Source organism: Camponotus floridanus, unplaced genomic scaffold (genome assembly GCF_003227725.1).
Source record: "Camponotus floridanus strain SB8 unplaced genomic scaffold, Cflo_v7.5 scaffold93, whole genome shotgun sequence".
NCBI classification, from domain to species: domain Eukaryota; kingdom Metazoa; phylum Arthropoda; class Insecta; order Hymenoptera; family Formicidae; genus Camponotus; species Camponotus floridanus.
Window position 1 is genome coordinate 452,970 of NW_020229864.1, and position 14,055 is coordinate 467,024.

Consider the following 14,055-nt stretch of genomic DNA (forward strand, 5'->3'; position numbering starts at 1 on the left):
TTTCTTCCTTCTTCTTACTCCTCCTTTTACAAAATTTTTTTGCAATCCTTCTCCCTCTTTCCTCTGTGTTTCTCCTCTTGTTCTTTTTCTTTTTTTTTAAACAATTTTTGTCTTGAACTCTTAAATAAATTATTTTTCTTCTTTTCAACCTGTCAAACTGTCAAAAACTGTCAAAACTGTCAAAACTGTCAAACGACATGAATGAAGCAAGTCGCTCAGCAAATTACTATTGACGACCAATAACCAATCATTCATCGCGGAAAAAGAGGCAACAATGTCAATAACATGTCTTTCTTAGAAAGGGATCATTTACAGCAACACACCCTAATGGCACACATTTTTTTGTTATTAATTAATTTTATTAATTAAATTAATTCAAATAAATATGATGAGAAGACTCACCAATCAGTTAAAATTGCCTTTAATAATGCCATACCGATCAGGATATATAAGAGTTCTCTCTTCTACTCTAATTATTATATAAAGTATAGTGGTAATACATATATTACATATAAGACATACATATATACATATAAGAAGAAATGTATTTCGAAGAAATAAAATGTCAGGAATTAAAAATAATAGAAAATTATTAGCATAAGAAACAATATTGTATAAATGAAGCGTATTATAAAGTCTGCAACGTACATTTTATGTAAATCTCCATCAATGCCGAAAGACAAGAACTAAATAAATCTATCTATACATATCAACATATAATTGTATATAATATATATTACATTATTAATACATACACATTTATGAAATTTCAATCTTTTGCTACAGAACATTTTAAACTTCAATCAAGACATCCTTTGAGTAAGTTAAAAAAAATTAACGTCTGTAAATTATCTCTTTGTAGGATATGAATGGCTCGGAAGTAGCATAGCAATGATGGCAAACAGAATCTCTTATACCTTCGATTTAATTGGACCCAGCTTTTCGGTGGATACACTTTGTTCTTCATCTTTGACTGCTATGCATCAGGCAGTCGTGGCGATACGCACTGGTGATTGCGACGCAGCGATCATTGGCGGATTGAATATTGTGCTTAATCCGGTTCACTATCTTCATTATCATAAAAAAAATATGCTATCCACAGAAGGTAAATGTAAATCATTCGACATCTCAGCTGACGGTTACGTGAAAGCCGAAGCAGTGGTTGCAATATACCTGCAGAAAATGACAGACGCGCGCAGAGTATATGCTACAGTAATGAACACAACGATAAACGCGGACGGCTACAAGCCCGAAGGTATCATGTATCCGAATGGTGACATTCAGTACCTGATGTTGCAGAAAATATACAATGAGGTAAATATTGATCCCAAAGACATAGTTTACGTGGAGGCGCATGGTAGCGGTACCAGAGCGGGTGATCCGGAGGAGCTCGGTGCCATCGATAGGTTGTTTTGCAAAGACAGAAAGACACCGCTGTTAATCGGCTCGGTTAAATCAAATATGGGACACGCAGAACCTACCAGTGGACTGTGCGCGATCGCCAAGGTGCTGATTGCGATGGAAACCGGTGTGATTCCGGCGAATCTGCATTTTGTTACTCCAAATCCAAAGATTCCCGCGTTGACCAAGGGACGTATTCGCGTACTTGACAAAGCTACGCCATGGAACGGCGGTTTTGTGGGTATCAATTCATTTGGCGCCGGTGGTACGAATTCGCACGTCATTCTGCGCAGCAATTCGAAGGTAAAAATATCATTAGATACCGTCGAGCAGCAATTGCCGAAGCTGGTTGCCGTATCGGGCCGTACAAAAGAAGCTGTACAGGTATTATTGAACAAGGCAAACGAGCATCGACAAGACAATGAGTTTTTATCTCTACTGTACTCCGTGCACAGTGATAACATACCGAATCATAACATTCGTGGCTATGAAATACTCGCTTATGATAGTACGCGCGAGATTGTCGAGGCGAATTATGACGAGAAACGTCCCGTTTGGTTTTTATTTTCCGGTATGAATACTCAGTGGCCGGGTATGGGACGCGAATTGCTTGACATCGAAACGTGCCAGCGTAGTCTACAACGATGCGCCGATGTATTAAAGGAGCACAATGTTGATCTAATGAATATCATCATTAACGGTACTGATGAAACATACGAAAACGTATTGGTTGCTACCGTGTCAATCGTGGCCATTCAAATCGCTCTTGTCGATATGTTAATATTTATGGGTGTGCAACCAGATGGTATAATTGGACACTCCCTTGGCGAAATAAGTTGCTCGTATATCGATGGTGCGTTTACCCTAGAGCAAACAATTTTGACAGCCTATTACAGAGGCAAGTCGATTATAGAATCCAATTTGGAACCAGGCGCTATGGCGGTGGCAAATTTGAATTGGGAGGAAGTCAAGAAGATGTGTTTAAACGATATCGTTCCAGCCTGTCATAATTCCGAGGATTTGGTTACCATTTCTGGTCCACCCGTATCTGTGAAAAAGTTCGTAGAGGAACTGAAGAGCAAAGATGTCTTTGCCAAAATGATCAAATGCTGTGGCGTTGCTTATCACAGCAAATACATTGCTCCAGCTAAATCCAAATTTCGCGCTTCCCTCGATATGATTGTGCCGAAGCCAAAGAAAAGATCTACCAGATGGATTTCTAGTTCGATACCCGAGGCCGCATGGAATAGCCCACTCGCACAATTTTGTTCATCGGAGTATCACGTGAACAATATGTTGTCACCTGTGCTTTTTCAGGAGGCGATTACGCATATCCCGAAAAATGCGATAACCATCGAAATCGCGCCACATTGCTTGCTACAGACGATCCTGCGTAAATCCCTACCATCCACGGTGACTAATATCGGTCTCCAAAAGCAGAATTATTCAAATAATTTGATCTTTTTACTATCTAATGTGGGAAAGATGTACACAGCCGGCGCGCAGCCCGACATCTCTAAACTGTATCCGTCAGTTAGTTTTCCTGTCAGTCGCGGAACACCGATGATTGGATCATTGATCAAATGGGATCATTCTGCTACATGGACGGTGCCCGATTTGAAGCATCAGATGAAAGAATCGTCTGGAGCGCTTGTTGTAGAGATAAATTTATCGAGTGAAACAGACGCATATTTAATGGGACACCAAATCGACGGGCGATTTGTTTTCCCAGGCGCCGGCTTCATATTCATGGTTTGGCAAATCTTTGCGAAACTACGCGATACCGATTTCGACCGACTATCAGTAATCTTTGAGAACGTATGGCTTCAGCGCATTACCTTCTTACCGGAGAATAAAACAATCAAATTTTTCATAAAACTTTTCGAAGGAAAGGGAGATTTTGAAATCCTCGAAGCTAATAGCATTGTAGCCAGCGGGAACATCCGCGCCGCTGAAGCTATCGAGATAAATCAGCTGAACTTACCACCGTCCCGATACCGTCTACCGAGCTTTTATTGAATACGGAGGATATTTATAAGGAATTGAGATTACGTGGATACGAATACAATGGTATTTTCAAAGGAATAAAATGCTGTGACATTTCTTTCACCGTTGGCGAGTTACATTGGTTTAATGAATGGTCTTCGTATATTGATAACATGTTTCAATTTAAAATGTTGTCAAACGACCGGAAATTAGTTTATGGCTCGAAGTGTCGATACGCCATGATCAATCCCGTTCTTCATAAACGAATGATCAATGAGTTACCGAAAAACGGCGGATTGCCGATATATCACTATAAAAATGCCAATATAGTTAGATCAGGCGGTATTGAATTAAAAGATATGAAGTATACCGCACCTCAGCGACAGCAGAAGACTAAACCTAAATATGAACGTTACGTTTTCGTATCTTATGAAAATTCGTGCAGCTTGGTCTTGAAAGATCCAAAGAGACAAAAGATTCACATACTTACTATACTATTACAAATTGTATGTGAAAATGTAACGACATCGAGAATCAAGGCCGTGGAAGTTGCGGATAATCGAGCCGCGGAAGAGTTTTTGGTGCCGCTTGTACACGATATTCTTTCTTGCGATCCCTTCATCACTGTAAGTACTCGTTACATAATTTTAATAATTGTAGTCGACTTAAAGAAGTGAACAAAAATCTTGGATAAATAGTCTCAAGCGATTTATAGTATAAGATACAATACATATTTTTTAAATATATATACAATTTTCATAAATGCAAATTATGATATATAAAAAAACTTTTTTTTAAATGCACGGCATTCTAAATCCGTGTCTATCATTTTTATCGTTTTAGGTTGATTTACAAGTAGCCGTCAGTTCCGCGTGCGATTATAGGACAAGTTTCGATCAAAGGGGCATTAATATTAATATAATTAAATGGGATGCGAATGATACATTCCCAGCTCAGAATATGCACCTCATCATAGCAGCGGAAGTTCTCTCTGGCCGATCTCTCATCAATTTCAAAAATCTAGCGGCTACCTTAAGTTCTAATTGCTTTATTCTTCTAGAGGAGACTGGTATATTCGACTTAAAGATTGCACTAGAAGAGGCGAATCTGATGTTAATTAGTAAGCAAATCGACTCCACGGGAAAGAATTACTTCTTATTGAAAAAACGAAAAGAAGTGAGAAAAGAACCGATCTTAATACAGATCACAGGAAACGATTTTTCATGGTTAGCAAATGCGAAAGCGGCATTGAGAAATTGCGACAGTGAAAAACAAGATGTTCTTTTTGTATCTCAAAGCGAAGAATTACTTGGTAATTATACATGTTTATACATAATTTTTGAAATGAAAAATTTATGTTTAGAAATATTTATTTAAAAATCTTTTTTTCGAGCTTTATCCGAGAGCTTTATCAGCGAATCATTAAAGATCTTGTTTTTTTTTATTCTCAGGTATTGTCGGATTCATAAACTGCATGCGACGCGAGATGGTAAACGTGCGTTACGTTTTCATCCAGGACAATAATGCTCCCAAATTTGATTTATTCTCGCAGTTCTATGCGGAGCAATTAGAGAAAGAATTAATGGCTAACGTATTGAAAAGTGGTCAATGGGGTAGTTATCGGCACTTGCAATTAGATAAAGATAACTGCACGGAAGTAGAGCACGCTTATGTGGATACATTGACGACAGGAAATTTAAATAGTTTAGCATGGATTCAAAGTCCGTTAACGTATTGTCAGAGCAAATATCTAAATTCACTTTGTAATGTGCACTATGCGTCATTAAATTTCAGGCAAGTTTCAACGAAAGTCACTTGTTGCGACTGAAATGATAAAAATAACGAATTCGATGTAACTATATAAAATACGACGAAATTATATAAACAACGAATATCACGTTGATAAATATTTATTGATAAATTTTATACTAATAGGGATATTCTGCTGGCGACTGGTAAACTATCAACGGATGCCCTCTCATCGTTAGGACTTGCTACAGAAGACTATGTATTAGGATTTGAATTCTCCGGGACAGACGCAGATGGCTGTAGAGTAATGGGTTTATTAGACAAATCTAGAGGTTTGGCGACCACCGTGTTGCCGGATTCCGGTTTTCTTTGGAAGGTACCTGACAAATGGACACTGGAGCAAGCGGCGACAATACCGGTCGCTTATGCGACCAGTTACTATGCTCTGTTTGTACGAGGTCGATTGAGAACGGGCGAAAACGTGCTGATTCATTCTGGTGCGGGTGCCGTCGGTCTAGCGGCAATCAACATTGCCTTGCACGCAGGCTGCACCGTCTTCACTACTGTCAGCACAGAGAAAAAACGATTGTATCTCAAGAAGACCTTTTCGCAATTGACCGACAAGCACATTGGCAATTCCCGAGATACGAGTTTTGAACAGCTAATCTTGGACGAAACCCGAGGACGTGGGGTCGATGTAGTATTGAATTCACTGTCAGAAGAGAAACTACATGCCAGTGTACAGTGCCTCGCGAAGAACGGTCGCTTCCTCGATATTGGGAAGTACGACATGTTGAATGGCAATCGCGTAGATATGTCTCTGTTTTTAAAGAATACTTCTTATCACGGTATACTTTTAGAATTGTTATTAGAAAATATCGAGGATAAGCGAAAAACGATTAGACTAATCTCGGAGGGAATTGAGAATGGTGTAGTACGTCCATTACCGACGACCGTATTTTCGAAGCAAAGCCTCGAGGAAGGATTTAGATTTATGACGGCAGGCAATCATATCGGTAAGGTATTGCTGAAGATTCGCGACGATGAACCTCAGAAACATAAGCTGCCAATGCTAAGAACAGTAGCGGCCATACCACGTACTTATATGTATCCAGACAAGTCGTATGTGTTGATCGGTGGTCTCGGTGGATTTGGTTTGGAATTAGCCAATTGGATGATCACCCGCGGCGCTAGATTCATCGTTCTCGTGTCACATACTGGAATACGCACTGGTTATCAGACGTCTCGCGTTCAACATTGGCGCAATAATGGCATCAAAGTCATCATCTCTGCTGCAGATATCACGACGTTATCGGGCGCCGAATGTTTAATCGACGAGAGTAATCGATTGGCTCCAGTTGGCGGTATATTTAATCTGGCCGTCGTTCTACGTGACGCTTTGTTCGAGAACCTACAAGTGGCCGACTTCGAGACTGTAACCTTGCCAAAAATCAATGGTACGAGAAATCTGGACGTGATATCGAGAAAGTCTTGTCCATCATTGGATTATTTTGTCGTGTTCTCGTCCATATCGTGTGGCCGCGGCAATGCCAGTCAATCCAATTATGGTCTCGCAAATTCAGCTATGGAAAGAATAATAGAGCAAAGACATACTGCTGGTTTGCCCGGTCTCGCTATTCAATGGGGTATTATAGGAGATGTCGGTTTGTTTGTTGGTGAGACATTTCTCTATTTCTTTTTATGAGATTCAATGGGAATTATATTCTTGTATTTAGGCGGAATTTATAAAGTGAAAAGGAACAATGTGATCCGAAAAAGGATCGAAGACTCTTTACGTAAAAAATATTTCCATTTTATTCTTTAAAAAGTATCCACATAGTCAATATAATGATATGACTTTTCGAGGATAATTTATTACATTATTTATTTTTATTAATAGAGACATTAACAACTTTTTATTGCAAGAAATATATAAAACAATAATGTAGAGATATTATTAATAGGACATAATTGCAAACTAATAACAATAACGTAATATTATTAAAATAAGAGTGCAAATTATTGTATATATTTAAATATATAAATTATTTTGGCCAGATCATCGAAGCAAACAGTAATCATTTTTTACATTCGATATCACTACATGATACTATGATTTTTACAGATACAATGAAGAATGAAATTTTTGATGTAAGATATGTTTTACCGCAACGTGTGACCAGCTGTCTTGAGACCATAGACGTTTTTCTTCAACAACCATATCCAGTATTATCGTCTATAGTGATAGCCGAGAAACACAAATTTGCAAATAACGACGACAAAGTTGATATCATCCAAATCGTTGCTAATATTCTTGGTATTGAAAACATCTCGGCAAATATCAATGACAGCTTCGACAATCTCGGCATCGATTCGCTAAGCTATACGGAGATAAAACAGATTCTTGAAAGAGAATATGGTATCTTATTATCGTTCCGAGAGATGTATGTCTTAACGTTAAGTAAATTATTAGATTTATTAGCGAAAAACGATGTATTTCACGATCCTTCAACAAGTTAAAGAAGTACAAAGATGATCGCAAATCTACAGAAAGAGAAATATATTCTTTAATTTTAATGATATGACTTTTCTTAAATTTTTTTAGCATTTTTTTTTACATGTAAATTATAATAATGATTGTATTTTAATGTAATTTATGATAGTTGTAATAATAATAAATATTTTTAAATTGATTATATGATTTTGTTAAAAGAATTATTTTTTTGTTTATACATGTGCTTAATATATTATGAATATTTAAATAAGTTATAAATATTAAATCTGTAATATTCAAAATAAGAGACGTTAGACAGAAGAGGTAAAGACTAATGCTATACGATGCCATTGGCAGATATATTTCCAAAAATTAAGTTCTCTTATAATAAGTTCATGAAATTGGCCAAAATTGCCATTTTGGACTGTTTAACCACAACTTACTTAAAATCTGAAAACGTAACGCTAAGGTAATTCTGTAGTCACATTCGTTATCAGCGTTAAAAAATCAATTAGATTCACTTGCTCTGCATTTTATAACTGACCTTCGCAGACTTGTGTTATCAATAAATAATATATATAAAATAATTTTGTCATATTAGATATCTACATATTATAACAATTATATTATTATATATTATGGCAATTAATAAATTACCTATTTGATTAACTTTGATTGAATTCTTTTTGCTTAACGGATTTCTGTAAGATTTTACATTTTTTATGTTTTTCGGGTCGCTGATTACAAATCTAAAATAAAATTTCAAAAATTCAAAATGACGAATTCAATATGGTAGTCGGAATTAAAACCATTAAAATATGTATAAAGACGAAAAGAAATATATTTTTATTAATTGTTAGAAATTTGAGACCAATTTGAAACATTTTAAAGAGCTGTTCCAATACAGACACCATAAAAAAGAAATAAATGTATACAAATATGAAAAAAATAAGATTTCTAAAATTCCGTAAACATCTACTACGTTTTTGAAAACTCAATTGTTACATAGTCAAAGATCTTTCGCGATCGAGTGATTGATTGATCGCGGATAACTTATGTAACATAGAAGAAGAAAGTTTTACAATAAACAGGTAGTTCACAGTAAACAAGTAATTTGTTTATGAGAAAAAAATCTAGCCTGCGGAGAATTATACTTTGTTATACATATACATATAGAGTGATAATATTATATAATATATTATCATTTTATACGTATAACAAAGTTAACGTATTGTCAGATCAAATATCTAAATACACTCTGCAGTATGTCTATGCGTCATTAAATTTCAGGCAAGTTCCACGAGCGTCACTTCTTGCTCTCTCCGAAATTCTCTCTGAAATAATAATAATAATATGTTACCACATTGATAAATACTTGTTGATAAATTTTATTCTAACAGAGATATTCTGCTGGCGACTGGTAAACTAGCAACGGAATGTTCTTTCATCGTTAGGGCTGACTACAGAAGACTATGTATTAGAATTTGAGTTCTCCGGGAGAGACACAAACGGCTGTAGAGTAATGGGTTTATTAGACAAATCTAGAGGTTTGGCGATCACAGTGTTTCCGTGTGTTACAAAAAATTGTACATTTACATAAAATCCAAAAATTACACTTTTAATCTTGTAATTTCTCATCAAATATAAACGAATATTTACACAATAAAAAGTAAAAAAACTAATTTTTAAAAGTACATGAATTTATATATTTCCGTTAAAAAGCGTAATTGTTACACTGATTATATATGTGTAATTTTACATACTTTTTTACAGTGTAGACAAATGTTTGGGAGCCTGCTTAAAGCCGATATATACCTATAATGTAGACATTCGATGTCAGTCTGCAAATTCAAACCATTACTTTGTCGTTTAATAAAAAGCATTTCCGAAATCAAACGTTTATGAAACTTCGGTTCACTTTCCAGGATTCTGACATTCTCTCATTTAAAATCGTGACCGAAAACCTTATGATCAGTAATAACTGAGCGACTCGAAGAGTTTCTATTGATATGTTTACGGTGCTCTTCGATTCTAGTTTGAAACCGTTTACCCGTTTGGCCTACATAGGACGCATTGCAATCATTACAATCTATCTTATAAACGATATTCATTGACAACGCTTTAGGTAGAGGATCCTTATGACCTTTAATTAGCTTATCTAATTTATTCAAGCTGAAGTAAGACTTTCTGACATTATCAATATCTTTCATAATATGATAAAATTTTTCCGAGACCGAAGGTAGAAAAGGCACCGTAAAATATCTAACCGCTCTGTCACTCATGTTATCCTCGATCTTGTCTTTATTGTTTGACTTATGAATTAAAAACTTTAAATGTTCGCGTATGATCTGAAATATAAAATTTAAGGGATAGTTATTATTTATAAGAATCTGAACAATAAGCTTAAAATTTTTTTGATAGCAATTAGGATGAGACAGAGAAAAGATCCTATCCGTTAAATCAATTATCGTGCCTTTCTTTTGGCAAAGAGAATGCTGTGATAAAAAATTGAGATATCTACCAGAAAATGTTGGCTTGTGGCAGTCAAAAATTAACGAATTGTTCTGTAAAACCATAGTGACGTCTAAAAACTTGAGTCTTTTATTCTCACCCACTTCTAAGGTGAATTGGATTCTAAGGTGAAATGAGTTAAATATATTTAATGTATCTTCGACAGACGAAGACGGGATACATAAAGCCACATCATCAACATATCTAACGTAGAATGAAGGAGTAAATTGCAAGTTTGCTAGAGTTTTATCCTCCAAATCCTGAAAAACAATATTAGCAATAATAGGAGACAAAAGAGAACCCATAAGAGTGCCATAAGTTTGTTGATAAATGACACCATTAAAAACGAAAAACGTTGAATTCAATACGAATCTAATTGCTGAGATGAATTCAAGCTAAGGAATAGTACAATTATTAGTAATAAATGTCCATCTTTTTCTAACGCTGTCAATTGCTGCATCAGTTAATGATATTGTATTAGAAAATACTCATAAGGAAAGGGCTGGACTCCACCGATTTTGATGAGCTTCGGATATATTGTAGTTTAGACTAAAATAACAGACACGTATTTCTTTATACGTGCTATAAGCCCATTACGGCCATAAGGGAAACGTCCTTTTGAAAAAAATTAGTTTTTGTATTTCGCGAATACCATCCAAACGATAAAAGATACAAAAATGTTTCAAATAAAAGTTTTATAGTTTCGATTTATAACAGTGTAATCAAATTTCTCGAAAATGTCATTTTTCGAAGTCTTTCTCCCCCTCTCAATTTTAAATTTTTTATACCAAAACTTAAAGTATATCTAGTGCAAAACTCAGCTATAAAGTTGTATTCAGAAATACTTCTATATCGTTATATGCGCGCGTCATCCGTATTTGTTAATATAGTGCTCACTTCTCATGGCGGCACTATTTTCATCAGAATCTTGCAGAGATAGCCATGACTTATCAATAAATATATGTTAATGATAATTGTATATTATAATTTTTCATATCTATATATTATAACAATTTACAATTATATTATAACAATATTAACAATTATATTATCATATATTATGGCAATAATTAATTTACTCCTTTGATTGATGCAATTCTTTTTGTTTTGGCAGTGGATTTTTGTGAGTTGTACTTTTTGTTTTTCGGATCGCTTCGGATTACAAATCTGAAGACAAATTTCAAAAATTCATAATGATGGATCCAATATGATAGTCAGAATTAAAACCATCAAAATATGTATAAATATGAAAAAAAACATATTTTTCATTAGTTATTAGAAAGCTGATGCCAATTTGAAAAATTTCAAAGAGCTAAACCAATACAGACTTTATAAAAAAGTAAATTTATGGAAGTATAAAGATAAAAAGGATACAAATTATAAAATTAAATGTTGAAGAACGATAATTTATTGCAACTAACCAAAATTGTTATGCTTATACATAAAAAACATAACATTAATATAAAATTTTAGAAATATGTGTCCAACGGAACACATGCGCTACTATACTGAAAAATTTGTATTCTTAACTTAAAAATATACCACTTATCTTTATATTCTAAAAATAAGTAGCATATTCTTCTTAACTTAAGAATATACCACTTATTTGTAGTATATTCTAAAGTCCCCCTCCGATTTTGATGAGCTATGATATGGGATATATTGTCTAGAATGTCTAGATTAATAGACAAGAGAGATTACTTGAATATTTCATTACATATTTCTTATTAAAAATAAAAAAAATGTATAGTTATATATTTATAGTTATATTAGAAATAGTACATTTCATTTAAGTCCTTTTCTTAATAAGTTTTTAATAAACAATGAGCGACGACTGAAACTTTTTACATGTTTACATTCGAGGACATAAAATGGGAATAACTAAAGAAGTATAAAATAAATAAATATTTATTTTTACTTATACTAATTACTTTAATCTTGACATATATTATCAAGATCATATTTCTGAATAACATGCAAAAAATTTCAGCAACTAATTCCTCTCTCTTATTAAACAAATTATTAACAGAAGAAGGTAAATATTCATATAATGTTAAAGTTCCGCAAACGTTAATAATCTTGATATATATTATAGAATATATAATTGAGAAGGGAGAGAGAATATATATTATAGAGAATCATCCTTTTATAAATAACTTTCAGTATATCTTAATCATAGACATCTATGGTTTTAACCATCGATCACCGTTTATCAAAAATTTATCAACAAAAAATTTATCATATAAATAGTATATAGATTTTTTTGATATTATAGTTACTTAAATACGCAACCTTCTAAAAAACTCAATAATATTGTATTAGAAAATATTCATAAGGAAAGGGCTACTGGCATAAGAGAAAGCTGGATTACAAATTTGAAGATAAATTTCAAAAATTCAAAATGACGGATTTAATATGGCAGTCAGAATTAAAACCATCAAAATATATATAAATATGAAAAGAAACATATTTTTCATAAGTTATTAGAAATCTGGTGTCAATTCGAAAAATTTCAGAGCTAATTCAATACAGATCTCATAAAAAAGGAAATTTATGGAAATTTCCAGATATGAAAAATACAAATTATAAAATTAAATATTAATAGGCGACAATTTATTGCAATGAATAAAAATAGATGCGCTTAAAATAGATGCAAAAGCATGATATTAATATAAGATAATTTTACAAATGCATCTAACATACAGGTCCAACGGAACATATACGCATTATTATAAAAACATCTATCTTGAATCAAACTAAGAGTTTAGAACAATACATCAGCGATTTCGTTCTACTACTGAATAAAAATAAGTATGCATATATTACATTATTATCTTCCATATTAATTTAAAAATTTTTATTATTATTCATGCTTTTATATACTTATATTTTTTTTTTATTTAAGTGTCTTTTAAAAGTACTTTTAAAAATAAATAACTAATCCGTTATCGTTACTTCAAAAGTAATGATTCGTTACTTTTAATGCTAAAAACAGATAAAGCTAAATAAAAAAAATTTAATTTGGTAATATTTTTTATTAAAATATTAATAAAAGCAATAAATTTTTTATTTTAAATTTACAAAACCGTAAAAAATTTAAAGAGATATAAATTTTAAAGCGCTTAACATGTAACTTTATATGTAAATAAAAAAATTTTAATTTCCATTAAATTTATAAATTCAGTTTATAAATTCAGTTAAATTTATATTCTTTTTGTGCTCTCGCGCGATATTACGTCAAATTTAAGGGAGATAAATATTGCGATGGCCGAAAAAAATAGCTCTTTTTAGCGAATTTTTTGTGATGCCCATAAAGCAGATAGATCAATAAATGTTTTTATTGAATTAGAATTTTTGAATTTGAATTAGAACATTTTTAGAACTGTTAAAAAATATTTTTTTATTTGACGAAATACATTTTTATCTTAGTATAAAATGTGTCTCTGCACGCCACGCAAACTCCATCGGTCCTGCACCTGGAATCCTTAAAAGTCATCTGAAATTAAAAAACCCAAGATTTTCTTAAAGTATATGAGTTTCAGTTAAGCATACGGATTTTTTTTTACAATTAAAATTTCCCAAAAAAATGTCAAAAAAACGGTATTTTTTTTGGACAATTTCCGAACTTTTTTTTTGAACGTGCATTATTTTGCGAATAATTAAAATATTAAAATTTTCATACGCTTAACTACACTCATATACTTTAAGGAAATCTTGGGTTTTTTTATTTCAAATGACTTTTAAGGACTCCAGGTGCAGGGCCGATGGAACTTGCATGGCGTGCTGAGTCTACTATAGACACATTTTATACCAAGATAAAAATGTATTTCATCAAATAAAAAATATTTTTCAAGAGTTCTAAAGATGACTAATTCAATACAAAAACATTTATTGATCTACCTGCTTTATGGACA

At 33.1% G+C, this 14,055-nt stretch overlaps 1 pseudogene; it reads left to right on the forward strand.

Annotated features, from left to right (window-relative positions):
* The first annotated feature begins 850 nt into the window (after positions 1 to 850).
* LOC112639837 lies at positions 851 to 7,702 on the forward strand (annotated as a pseudogene).
* Positions 7,703 to 14,055: the final 6,353 nt, after the last annotated feature.